The sequence below is a fragment of the Rana temporaria genome, chromosome 13 (genome assembly GCF_905171775.1).
Source record: "Rana temporaria chromosome 13, aRanTem1.1, whole genome shotgun sequence".
Taxonomy (NCBI): Eukaryota; Metazoa; Chordata; class Amphibia; order Anura; family Ranidae; genus Rana; species Rana temporaria.
In genome coordinates this window covers 45345833-45360430 of record NC_053501.1, presented here as the reverse complement: position 1 = coordinate 45360430, position 14598 = coordinate 45345833, and the positions used below count along the sequence as shown (strand labels likewise).

At 43.2% G+C, this 14598-nt stretch overlaps 1 protein-coding gene across 1 annotated transcript in view; it reads left to right on the top strand.

Annotated features, from left to right (window-relative positions):
• The window catches only part of LOC120920234 (putative N-acetylated-alpha-linked acidic dipeptidase), a 111696-nt gene that overhangs the window by 25260 nt on the left and 71838 nt on the right, over positions 1-14598 (top strand). The window lies entirely within an intron of this gene.

Genomic DNA, 14598 nt, shown 5'->3' with positions numbered 1-14598 from the left:
AATTTGGCCCCCTGCAACACCTGCAATATCTGGCTGATCCTGCCTGGCTATACCCTCCCCCCTGTAAACTGACCATGATTATCACGGCTGCTGAGCCCTAACACTGTGGTCCATTTACGTGCCTCCATCAGCTGCAGCCTGCTCTCCTGTGTCTTTGTCTCTCTTTGTCCTCCTCCTCCCTCCCCTCCTTGCCTGTCACCTCACCGATCCTCCCCTCCTGCAAAAAAATAACAGAAGTTTTATTTTATAGTTTCCTCTGATATAAAACAGTAAGCTCCCCAGTGGATGTCCTTTATAAAAATATGCAGTATAATAGCTTACTTCAGAGCACCGTTTGGCACTCACATGACTGCCCGCCGGTCTCCTCCCCTCTTCTCGGCTGATGTCAGCGGGGGTTTCCCAGCCCCTCCCCTTGCAGATATCGCATCGGGAGAGGAGACCAGCGAGCAGTCAGCGGAGCACCGAACGGCACTCTGAAATAAGCTATTAGCACAGCATATTTTTATTAAGGACATCCACTGGGGAGCTTACTGTTCTATATCAGAGAGAACTATAGCAGAAAATGTTTTACCTTCACAAACACTTTAAAGAATAAGTTCACCTAACGTGTAATGTGTTACAGATGCAGCAGCCCCCACACCCCCACTTTGACAGGGAGTAGGGGATCTTCGCCTGCTCATCCAGCTGCGTCATGCATTCACAAAGTTCTGTAAACATGAAAACTAAAAGTGCCGACAGCCTTTGAAGCTGTTGGCTTGTAATTCTCAATGAACTACCAGGGTGCTGTTGAGCGCTCTAGAAAGTTAATTGAGGCCCCTTTCACACTGGGACGGGAGGTGCGGTGGCGGTATAGCGCCGCTAAAAATAGCGGGATTCGCCGATAGCGGTGCGGTATTAACCCCCACTAGCGGCCGGTAAAGGGTTAATACTGCCCACAATGCGCCTCTGCAGAGGCGCATTGCGGGCGGTATTACCGCGGTTTCCCATTGTTTTAAATGGGAAGGAGCGGCCAGAGCATCGCCTCAGTGAGTATGCAGTGCAGGAGTTTTTCAGGCAGTATAGCAGCGCTATTTTTAGCGCTGTACCACCTGAAAAACTCCTCAGTGTGAAAGGGGTCTAAGGCCCCATACACACGAGAGAATTTATCCACGGATGCCTGTAACCTCAACTGCCTCTAAACTACTATAAACGACTGAGTGTACATGTACATATAAGATAACATAGGGGAGAGTTCACGGGCTGCTGAAAAAAAAATGGCCAACTACTTTATGCTATTTAATATTTTGCACTATACTATGACCATTTGATTATGGATTTTAGGTACTAGTTGATTTAATATTGCACACGTTATCAATATATTTGTCTTAGTAAGAGCGCCCCCTACATCCATATCCAACTACTCAGCTGTAGTGTATATGCCTTATGCCCTGTACACACGATCGGTTCGTCTGATGAAAACAGACCGATGGACCGTTTTTATCGGACGAACCGATCGTGTGTGGGCCCCATCAGTTTTTTTCCCATCGGTGAAAAAAAATAGAACCTGTTTTAAAAATCTTGTATGGTTAAAAAAACGATAGAAATCCATCGGTCATAAATCCACGCATGATCAGAATCAAGTCGACGCATGCTCGGAAGCATTGAACTTAATTTTTCTCTGCACGTCGTTGTGTTTTACGTCACCGTGTTGGACACGATCGGATGTTTAACCGATGGTGTGTAGGCAAGACTGATGAAAGTCAGCTTCATCGGATATCTGATGAAAAAATCCATTGGTTCGTTTTCATCAGACGAACCGATCGTGTGTACAGGGCTTTACACTATTCGTTATTTTATCTCATATATATTATTTTTCTCATATAAACATTTAATTTACACAAGAAAAAAAATAAACATAGTTGTGCTATCATCTTTGCACTTAGAAGATAAATATTGAAAGCCTCTATTTATCTTGAATTGGTATTTTATGCTATGAAACCTTATTTTTTCTGTTCAGTTATATGCAGGAAAAATTCAATTCTTTAGAAATGTGACAATTTTGCCACTAGAGGGCAATGGATAGAAATGTTCTATGCAAGTAACCTTACCATTCAGATGATATACTGAACAAACAGTGTTATTGTTCTTATAGCGCACCTAAAGTAATAGAACATTCTTCTTTGCCCTTTTGCTCACCTTAGCTGTAATTAAAATATGTTAATTTAACTCTTGAAATACTTAGCTGTTACAAAGAAAAGATCAATCTTTCACACTTCTTATGTTTTAGATCCATAGGCATTAGGGCAAATCATATTTGTTTGGAAAATGTGGCATTCTAAACTAGGTATTGGTTAGGTGATGGCGCCTTGGATGGAATGCCAGAATATACCTGTATTTTTCATTGTTATTTTTGTTTATATGACGAATATATGTTTTTGGCTTGATTCATGGGAGCACTGTGTCTGTACAACATGAATAAGCCATCTGGAGCTGTAGTACAGATTCTATGATTGGTAGGGTTGCCAGTGCCACCTTTTCTTCAAGTCAAAACTTTTTTTTTTCTGTAGTATACACTAAAAGATTTTAAAACACCTGGGGCACCTTTGGCTCCAAGGAGACTAGTGATGCAGCATGTGAAACGCTCCTTGGTGAACAATGGGTGTGGCCACCAGCTTGATGGTCTCCTCTCCTTGAGAATGGTACATACCCAACTCTGTGCCCCCCCTTCTTCTTGAGAATTGTGCATATCCAGCTCTGTCCCCCCTTCAGAATGGTACATATCCAGCTCTGTGCCCCTCTCCTCCCTCAAAATGGTAAACACCCAGCCCCGTGTCCCCTCTTCCCCCAGAATGATATATATTCAAATCTTTGCCCCCCTCCTTCAAATGATTCATGCTTAGCTCTGCACCCCTCCTAGTCAATAGTGGTACATACCTAGCTCTCTTCCTTCCTTCCCTTCTCCCCCAGAATGGAACATACCCAGCTCTGTGCCCTCCCTCCTTTTCTATGGCAGTACATACCCAGCCCCTCCTCCACAGAATAGTACATGCACAGCACTGTGCCCCTCCCCTTCAATATTTGTACATTCCTAGCTCTGTATCCCATTATTTACTAGAATAATACATACCCAATCTGTGCCCCCCACCACCCGCATAGTGGTACACACCCAGCTTTGTGATGAGAATGGTACATACCCAGCTCTGCAAACCCTCCATACTCCTCCATAGGGGTACATACCTAGCTCTGTGTCCCATTTTCTCCAGAATGGCACATACCCAGCCCTGTTCCCCCTCCTGCTCTATAGTTTTATATATCTATCTGTGTGCTCCCTCTTTCCCCGGACTGGTATATGCACAACTCTGTGCCCCTTCCTCCTCCATAATGGTATACACCTAGCTCTGTGCCCCTTCTCCTCACTCAGAATGGTACATATCCAACTCTGTACATGAACCCCATGCAGAACATGATCGAACACGATTGAAATAAACACAAAAACAGCCACACCTACTCCAGCCAATCAGAGATGCAAAGGCTCACGTGACTGGCTGCTTCCAATTCGCAACCGTCACTGACTTGGATTGGAAGGATGAAAAGTCAGATTGCCAGAAACTCCCCCGTCTGTCACACTGTCCCCACCTGTCAGGCTGGCCCCCACCTGTCACAGTGCCCTCCTTCTGTCACAGTACCTCCCACCTGTCACAGTGCCTTCCCACCTGTCACAGTCACAGTGCCCCCAACCTGTCACACTGGCCCCCACCTGTCACAGTGCCCTCCTCCTTTCACAGCACCTCCCACCTGTCACAGTGCCCACCCACCTGTCACAGTGCCTTCCGACCTGTCACAGTGCCTTTCCACCTGTCACAGTCACAGTGCCCCCCACCTGTCACAGTGCCCCTAACCTATCACACTGCCCCCCACCTGTCGCACTGCCCTCCTCCTGTCACACTGCTCCCTACGTGTCACACTGCCCCTCACCTGTCACACTGCCCGCCTCATTTACATTGCCCCTCACCTGTAACATTGCCCCCCACCTGTCACAGTTACATAGTTACATAGTAGGTGAGGTTGAAAAAATATACAAGTCTATCAAGTCCAACCTATGTGTGATTATATGTCAGTATTACCTTATATATCCTTGTATGTTGTGGTCATTCAGGTGCTTATCTAATAGTTTTTTTGAAACCATCGATGCCCCCCCCACGCTGAGACCACCGCCTGTGGAAGGGAATTCCACATCCTTGCCGCTCTGCCAGTAAAGAACACTCTACGTAGTTTAAGGCTAAACCTCTTTTCTTCTAATTTTAATGAGTGACCATGTGTCTTTTTCGATTCCCTTCTGCTAAAAAGTTTTATCCCTATTGTGGTGTCGCCAGTACGGTATTTGTAAATTGAAATCATATCTAGTAGAGTGGGAGAATTATCGTTTTATCCCTGCAGTTAATCCCTTTTTTAATGCATGCCATTATTCTGTTTGCTTTGTTAGCAGCAGCTTGGTATTGCATGCCATTGCTGAGCCTATCATCTACTAGGTCCCCCAGGGCAGGGGCGGATCCAGAGTCTAGTCTCGGGAGGGGCACTGGCAGAAAATATGTTTTTTTTGTGGGAAATTTATTGTGGCAGTGGCTGGTGTTGGCGCTTCAAACATCCTGGCACCATGGTTGTTATGGTGTCAGGATGATTGAAGCGCATTATTTTTATTATTACATTGTATTATAAAGTGTTTTAAAATATAATGTTTTGAATAAAATAGTTCAACTCACCATAATGCCGAAGAGTGTCACTTGCCACGTCCCTTCCACCAGATGCTGATTGTCGCTTGCCACGTCACCTGCCACACGTTGCGAATTGTCACGTCACCTGCCACATGCTGCGGATAGTCACTTGCCAAACATTGCGGATTGTCACTTGCCACGTCACCTGTCACATGTTGCGGATTGTCACTTGCCATGTCACCTACAATATTTTGCGGCTTGTCACCTGCCACATGTTGCTGATTGTCACTTGCCATGTCCCTGCCACACACTGCTGATTTTCACTTGCCACATCACCTGTCACATGTGGATTGTCACTTGCCACGTCACCTGCCACAAGTTGCTGATTGTCACTTGCCACATCACCTACAACACGTTGCAGATTGTCACTTGCCACATCACCTGCTACACGTTGCTGATTATCCCTTGCCACGTCACCTGCCACATGTTGCAGATTGTCCTTGGCCTGCTAAGGTGCAGATTGTCACTTGCCAGAGTGAAGGCAGGCAACAGAGAGATGATGTAATCTTTCTGCTGTCTGCGGCTGTACAGTGAGTGTGGAATTACAGTGATGCAGAGTGGGTAGTGAGAGATGATGTCATCTCTTTGCTCCACACTTGCTGACTCGCTGACTAGCCTGCACCTCCGCGCTCACGCTGATAGGCCCACCCACTCACGCGATGATTGCCCTGCTCGCCTGCACCCTCAGCTACGGACCCCCCATACTCATCCGCCTACCTGCCCACTCAGGCGCTCACTCACCTGCCGACCCCCACTGACTGGCTAGCACATCCGCTCTTACGCCGACCAATTTGCCCACTCACTCAATGACTGTGCTGCCTGCGGCCGTCTGCACGCTCACCTGACGACCTGCCGAGTGCCGACTCCCGCTGGTTAACCCACCAGCAAACTTGTGCCCTGACTGGCCTGTCCATCACTAATTTCTCAGAGGGGGCAATTGCCCTGTTGCCCCCCTGGATCTGCCCCTGCCCCAGGTCCCTTTCCATCCTAGATTCCCTCAGAGGTTCTACCACTAGTGAGTAGATTGCATTCATATTTTTGCCACCCAATGAATTAAATAGGACTGGTCCCAGCACAGAACCCTGTAGGACCCCACTACCCACCCCTGACCATTCCGAGTATTCCCCATTTATCTCCACCCTCTAAACTTGTCCCTTGTAGCCAGGTTTCAATACATGTACTCACCCTATGGTCCAACCCAACGGACCTTATTTTGTACAGTAAATGTTTATGGGGCGACACCCGCCAAGACAGAACTGGGCCCGCAGGTTGGATACCGGAGCCCAGGAAACATGGAGGGGGGGGTGGCACATTGCGATGGTGGTAGAAGTGATAGGCGGCTTCACAGCTACTTGTATCACTTCTACTTGAAAGCTGACAGTCGGCTTTGCTATACACACACTCCCCTGCCACTATAGCGGCTGGAGTGTGTAAGAAAACACATCTGCAGCACTGTAAAAATCTAAATCCACAGCAAGTAGCTGGGGATTCAGATTTTACCACCACCCTATCCTAGCGCTCTAAGGCTGCTGCTTAAGCCGGCCCTGGCTGCAATACACTGTCTACACTGGGCCCCCTTTTATAGTGAGGAAACTGGCTTATCCAAAAGTCCCTTTCCCTGCCCATATAGTGCTATTTTTTTTATTTATGTGCAACCAGAAGGCTGTGCCAAAAAAACAAAAAAAACAAATTCTTCCATCCACATAAATAAGGTGGGTGGAGGAAACCCCACTGCTGGATTATTGTAATCTGATATTTGGACCTAAATATATATAATAAGGTACAGCGCTAAGTGAAAAAACTTGATAAACCTGATGCATGAAACAAGTGTTGATAAATGGTTAAACAAGGGTTAAACCAATATTGCAAAATGATACAAAATAAATATATACAAGTAAAAAAATGAGAAAAAGTTCAGAAATCGGTGAATAAGAATAATAGGCCAGAAAGGCAAAACAAGTCCATATACTGTGATTCACATCGGTGCATATAAGTTGAATGTGTAAAAAGAGAGAAGTCTTCTTCCACCAAAAGGACACCCAAATAGTGATAATGTGGTCTCCTTACCAGAGGTGGATGACCGTTATTACAGCTGTCTTTCTGAGCACAGGGATTTAAAGTCTCCCAAATAGACTCACTCCAAACGGTCGTTAAGGCAAAGTCTCCCAAATAGACTCACTCCAGATGGTCGTTTAGGCACAGGGTGGTAACTCAATGTCTCATGAAACCGCCGGTTCGCCGGTTCAGGTTTGATTTCAGCCCGAATTTTGGGCTGAAATCAAACCCGAAATGCACCAAAAAAGGCACATGTTTTTCCGGCACACCGCACCGGACCCACTGTGGAGATATGTGAACGGGCTCCATAGAGAGACAGTCACATTCTCCTGCTATGTGAAATTGAATGCGGGGAAACGCATTTGCATAGGTGTGAACCCAGCCTGAATGTTGTTGCAGAGTAATACAGTCTGAAAGCATTTAGGCACATGGATCACCTAAGGGAGAAGGAAAAGCTAGCATTGATTTTATCCTCCAATCCCACTGTCATGGTGCGGCTCTAGCACTATGCCTTGACGGGTAAATTATCTAGCAGGAATTGAACAGAAAACACACTGTAGGCTGCCTACATTGTCAGGCAGCCTGAGAATAAACATTCATAATTGATTTATCAAGTGCATTGATCAGACCTTTTACAGTACAAAAAGAAAACAATCTTGGCAGCACTTATTTCAATGTTTACATCATTTTAATAGCCACATAATCTATCATGGTAGAGCATGCTTTCATTCTCTGTGATATTTCAGCTAGACAAAAAGCCATTCCAGCTCTGTGTTATTGACATGCATTCGCCCCAGGAGATAAAGAAGATCAAAGGCAACAAATTATGCAGGTTTAAAGGAAGTGTACAGTAAAAATGAGCTAAGAGATAATTTTGCGACATATTATCATGTAGAAGAGGTAACGGACACAGCCTTTATCATCAGTAAATGGACACAAAGGCATTCTAGGTGCAATTAGAAGGATAAGGCAGAATGATTGCAGGATTCGGATGTCGGTTGATGTCACTATGATTCTAACACGGTTCATTTATTTCTGGCAAAAAAATAAAAAAGGTATGGCATTTTTTAGTATAGTAAAACCTTGGTTTGCGAGCATAATTCGTTCCAGAAACATGCTTGTAATCCAAAGCACTTGTATATCAAAGCATTTTTTTTACAGGGTATAAAAGAGAAGAGAGGCACCTCTAAGTGTAGCAATAAGTTGCTAAATGTTGTACCTTCATTAAATGTAACCATATTGCTACACTTAGAGGCTCCTCTCTTCTCTTTTAAACTCAGTTGTGACATGACGCTACTCTTATATCAAGACATCGCTTGTATATCAAGGCAAAATGTATTAAAACATTTTGCTTGTCTTGCAAAACGCTCTCAAACCAAGGTTTTACTATACATCGGTTTAGATAATATAAAATGTATCATACCCAAAAACTTAATTTATCTCAATCAAAAGAGCGTGTAGATCAAACGTGGTAAACTATCCACAATGTGGCCATTGACTTAACCCCTAGATTTAACCTTTAACTTTTTTACTGCCACCGCCATAAGTACAACATACCAATAGGATAGGAGAAAAATGTAGCTCGTTAAAAAGAAAAAACATAAAATTATTTGAACAATGCGTTTAAGGACCTATGGAGTGAGAAGAATAATTATCCTCCTATCATTTATGGTTATTTCTAAAATGATGATCTCCACTTAAGCCCTGGACCATTTTGCAGCTAACGGACCAGGCCCCTTTTTGCGATTCGGCACTGCGTCGCTTTAACTGACAATCACGCGGTGGTGCGACGTGGCTCCCAAACAAAATTAACGTCCTTTTATTCCCACAAATAGAGCTTTCTTTTGGTGGTATTTGATCACCTCTGCGGTTTTTATTTGTTGCGCTATTAACAAAAAAAGAGGGACAATTTAAAAAATGCAATATTTTTTACTTTTTGCTATAATAAATATCCCCCAAAAATATATATATATAAAAAAAAATCCTCAGTTTAGGCCGATACGTATTCTTCTATATATTTTTGGTAAAAAAAATCGCAATAAGCGTTTATTGATTGGTTTGCGCTAAAGTTAGAGAGTCTACAAAATAGGGGATAATTTTATGGCATTTTTATTAATAATTTTTTTTAACTAGTTATGGCGGCGATCAGTGATTTTTATCATGACTGTGACATTATGGCAGACACATCGGACACTTTTGACACTATTTTGGGGCCATTGACATTTTTACAGCGAAAAGTGCTATAAAAATGCACTGATTACTGTGAAAATGACACTGGCAGTGAAAGGGTTAACCTGTGGGGAGACACTGAAGGGGTTAAGTGTTTCCTAGGAAGTGATTACTACTGTGTGGGGGCATGGCTTGGCGTGTGACATCACAGATCGTCGTTCCCTATGACAGGGAACAGACGATCAGTGGCAGTCACACTAGGAAGAACGGCAAAAGGTTTCACCATAAACCGGCTATGACAGGTGCTCCTCGCAAGATTTCTGACTGAGGATTGAAAAGAATAATCAGAAGAGTTATCCAAGAGCCAAGGACCACATGTTGAAAGCTTCAAAAAGACCTGGAATTAGCAGTTACAATTTACAAGTAATGCACTCAACCGCCATGGTCCGTGTGCATGCTCACTACGCAATAAAACCTTGATAAAGAAAAAGCATGTTGAAGCTTGTTTAAAGTTTACTGCACAACATTTAGACAGGCCTGTGAAATACTGGGAAAATACAGTCTGGTCAGAGGAGACCAAAATTGAACACTTTGGATGCCGTAATACACACCATGTTTGGAGGTCAAATGGCACTGCACATCATCCCAAAAACACCCCTATACCAACAGTGATGTTTGGAGGTGGAAACATCATGCTGTGGTTCTGTTTTTCAGTATATAGTACTGGCAAAGAAAGGATAAATGGAAAAATGTACCAAGAGATTCTTGATAAAAATCTGCTGCCATCTACCAGGATGATGAAGATGAAACGATGGTGGACAATTCAGCAAGACAATGATCCCAAACACAAAGCCAAGGAAACTCAATTTGTTTCAAAGAAAGAAAAATAAAGCTGCTAGAATGGCCCAGCCAATCACCTGACTTGAATCCAATAGAAAATCTATGGGAAGAACTAAATATCAAAGTTTATAGAAGAGATCCTCGGAACCTTCAAGATTTGAAGACACCACACCAGAGCAATGCATGCGACTAGTTTTTTTTTTTTAGTTAGCGTGTTCAATACTTTTTCCCTGTGTCATTCCATTTTATTACACATAACATTATAATATATATAATTTTTTTTATATACATTATAACAAAAAGTAAGTGAAACAACTTTTTCAAAATTTTAGTTTTTTTTGTTTATATAGTAAAAAAATTGGGTTATTAAATACCACCAAAGAAAGCTCCATCTGGCAACAGTGTTGCATGACTGAGCAGTTATAAGTGAAACTAAGGCCTCGTACACGCGATAGGTTAACCAGAGGGCAATGGTCTGATGGACCGTTTTCATCGGTCAAAACCAATCGTGTGTGGGCGCCATCGGTTATTTAACCATTGGTTAAAAAAAAGCCAACTTGCTTTAAATTTAACCGATGGATTCCTAAACGATAGGTCAAAACCGATCGTTAGTAGGCACAACCATCGGTTAAAAATCCAGGCATGCTCAGAATCAAGTCAACGCATGTTTGGAAGCATTGAACTTCGTTTTTTCCAGCACATCGTTGTGTTTTACGTCACCGCGTTCTGACACGATCGTTTTTTAACCGATGGTGTGTAGGCGCGACGGACCATCAGTCAGCTTCATCGGTTAACCTATGACAACGGTCCTTCAGACCATTCTCATCGGATGGACTGATCGTGTGTACAAGGCTTTTCACATCACTGAAAACAAAAATAGCCTACTGAAGTGGTTAAAAAAAACTCTTCTCTTGAAAGGGTTCATGAGATGTTTTTCTTTTTAATAATAAAGCCATACAGGGAGAATAAAAGAAGAGATCAAATCTTTTGTTTTGGGAGAAACAGAGAGGATGAGAACAGTCACAAACTAGAGGTGAGGTTCAAAGATAAAAAACAATGCAAAAACAGTAGGTGTGATGCTATAAACAGACCAACGTGCATCTTCAGATACAGTTTGCCTTTGACTGTATTGTATGGTAGAAATATTACATGAAGTAGGTTCAATTGTATCTGGCAGAATCATCTTTCATTCTATCTGATAATCTGCAACTGCAATACGTATGATCAGGGCCGCTATTAGAAATCATGGGGCCCCGTACAGCCTACCTGACAGGGCCCCCCCCACCCACCGCCATCCCACCGCCGCAGTGCCCTGCCAATCATAAGTGACCAAGAAATTCCCTGCTCCAGAGCCACATGTATACAGGATCCATGTATATATGTGACTGTGGGTTGGGTAATGCCTCAACTTATGATTGGTAGTGTACAGTGAGATGCTAACTGTTAGGTCTTGTTTACTTGTGTGTGTGTGGGGGGGGGGCAGTAAAAATGTGCAGCTAAGACACAGTTTTACCATCCCCCAACCAATCCCCCTTAGGCTGCAAAGGCACTGCTTCTGTAGTATGGCTGCAGGGTGTTTTACACAACATCCCATCACTACTGCCGCAGTAGTGCCTTGGAAGCATAAGAGGGAGTGATTGGAAAATGGTAAAACTGTGGCTGAGCTGCACATTTTTACTGCCACCCCCACCCAAATACAAAAGTAAACAAGACCTAACAGCATCTCACTGTGCTTTTGTGATCATCATCATTATCACTATGATGATCACACAGTACAAAAGGTGATGCATGTCTCTCTGTATGTATAAATTGAATGTATCTCTGTACCTTTCAGAAAGCAGACATTGTGAGCCTGCCCATGCATCGGATCCTTGTGCTGCCTGCGCTCTCGGCCACTTCTCTCTTCAATAATCTCACGCTGCCCGGCTACAGCCCCGTTCTTTGCCCTCCTCAGTTGCGGTGGGAGGAAAGGTGAATCACTCTGCCAGACATCGGCTGTCATCAGCCGCGGCCAGCAGGAACTTTAAAAAAGTGCGGTTCCAGCTTTAGACGCTGGCGCCCGAAATAAAGAAAATAGTCCCTCTCTGCTAATCACCACCTGGGCCCCTCTGCTGCGCTGATGGGGCCCGGGTAAAATATATGTATGTTACAGCAAGCCTAGGAGCATTGTCAAATGCTTTCTCCTAGGCAAAGTGCTTTCACACATAGCTGGAGAATGAAGTTTCCCGGGCCCCCCTGCTGAGCCGGGCCCGGTACAGAAGGGCTGGCTGTACTGCCCTATCAGCGGCCCTGCGTATGATATAGTTAAACTTTACTTGCTTGTCATTATTAATATTATTATTACTACTACTACTACTAAAGTAATACAGCAATAAAAAAAAAGGCAGTTTACAGTTTGCAAATGATCAAAAAGTATTAAGGCACAAATAGAGATGTCAAAAATATCAAACTATAATTAAATGCCCAGGAGTGAATTACTCATAATAATGTTTGCCGCAGTAGCAAAGGCCTTTTGTATCCATAGTAACCGGGCACAATCTGCTAACAATTCACTTCCAACAGCCCCAAAAGCAAGACTGAGAGATATACAGTATAACCTTGGATTGAGAGCGTTTTGCAAGACAAGCAAAATGTTTTATAAATTTTGCCTTGATATACAAGCAATGTTTTGACATAATGCCGCGTACACACGACCGTTTTTCATGACGAGAAAATTTCAATTTTTTAAATTGGTCATTAAAAACGACCGTGTGTAGGCTCCAGAGCATTTTTCTCGTCGTGAAAAATGGGCAATAAAAATGTAGAATTTAACGACGGGAAAAAAACGTGCATGCTCAGAAGCAAGTTATGAGACGGGAGTGCTCGTTCTGGTAAAACTAGCGTTTGAAATGGAGATAGCACATTCATGACGCTGTAACAGACTGAAAAGCACGAAGACTGAAAAGCGCAAATCGTCTCTCACCAAACTTTTACTAACACAAAATCAGCAAAAGCAGCTTAAATGTTGGCGTTATCCAAATGGAACTTCCCCTTTATAGTGCCGTTGTACGTGTTGTACGTCACCGCGCTTTGCGCAAGCATTTTTTTCCCACAATCGTGTGTATGCAAGGCAGGCTTGACAAGAATCACGTAGAGAAAAACGTTGTTTTTTCCATTACATTAAAAACGGTTGTGTGTACGCGGCATAAGAGTAGAGTCATGCCACAACTGAGTATAACTAAAGAAGAGAGGAGCCTCTAAGTGTAGCAATATGGTTACATTTAATTAAGGTACAACATTTAGCAACTTATTGCTACACTTAGAGGTGCCTCTCTTCTCATTTATACCCTGTAAAAAAAAATCTTTGACATACAAGTGCTTTGGATTACAAGCATGTTTCTGGAACAAATTATGCTCGCAATCCAAGGTTTTACTGTACAGTATGCAAAACAGTCTACAATACATGCTCTGGGAAGGAAAATTAGTTCCTCAAAACTTTGAATTATGACAAATACTGTATCTCAGTTTAATTGAAGAAAATTATATACATGTTAAAACTAAGGTCTTTCCGCTTTAACACTGAAGCACTGCAGTTTAACTGTGGTTTTCCATACAATCTCTGTTATGTTTCAAGTTTTTGGAGCATTTTCTAAAAGCGCATCAAAGATGCAGCATGCAAGACCCAACTGGGATAGGGACTTTTGGAGAGGACTGCAGGATAGCCTCTTGCCTACTGACTATGGGCCCTAGCTTTTAAGGGTGCTCAATTCTTTTGGAGGTGTTTGCTTGGGGGACGTTTGAACTGGTTTTGCTTCAGATTCGTTTCCATGTCTCCCCGAAAACACACAGACTCTGGGAACCTAGGACCTGGATACAAATTTGGGGCCTCTGTGCCCAAACCAGCATTGATTGCTTCAACCCCCCCTCCTAGACTAAAAGACTCTAAGCAGAAGATTATAATCAGCATCAAACAACCTGATGCTGGTGTCTCCTGCTGTTATGTGTAATCTGTTTATTAAGGTGTCTTTCTCTCATTGTATAATTCCCCCATTGTGTGCCTCTTATGTGTAAATCCCCATTGTTTATTGAGTCGCCTATTGTTTCTGTCCGTGCTAGTATTGTGTCCACTTCACCTTGTTACCAAACAATTGTGGGATGTTTATGTTAGCTAGATTTATTACTGTTCAAAGTTTGCATTATTTAGGATGATATAATCAAAGTCTTATTTGATTTTGTGTGGAATATATTCTGTGTGAATTTACAATAAGGGTCAGTTACAGTTTCACCTATGCTACTGTCATCTATTTCTTGGGTGCAATTCTCAGCTGTAAAACCTGGTTCCTGGTTCCAGGAGGAAGCTGTATCTTGGCGGAGGCAACCAGGCTGGACTTTTGGTGCCCTTTCAGAAAACACACTAAATATGTGGGCCATAATAGCAAGTCTATAGGAAACTGCGAGTATGTCACACTGCAATTGTGCTGCAGCCAAACTGCAGTAGGGCAGCGTGAAAGCGTGAAACAGCTGTAAGCTCTCGCACACAACTCTCGCACGTTAAAAAAAAATGTTCTTTGCATAAACTGCGAGGCTGCTGATGAGTGCCCTTGTCGTTTATTGATCTTCCTGCTCCTCCTCTATGTGAGGTACAAGCATTTATCTTTACTGAGAGTCTGCAGGAGGCTGAGATTGCACCAATGATCTGCTGATCACAGTTGCAATGCTCTGCAGGCTCCTAAGAAAATATATATATATTTTTTTTAACCACATCCCATTCATAAGACGAACCCTTGGCGTGGCAGCCATCAGA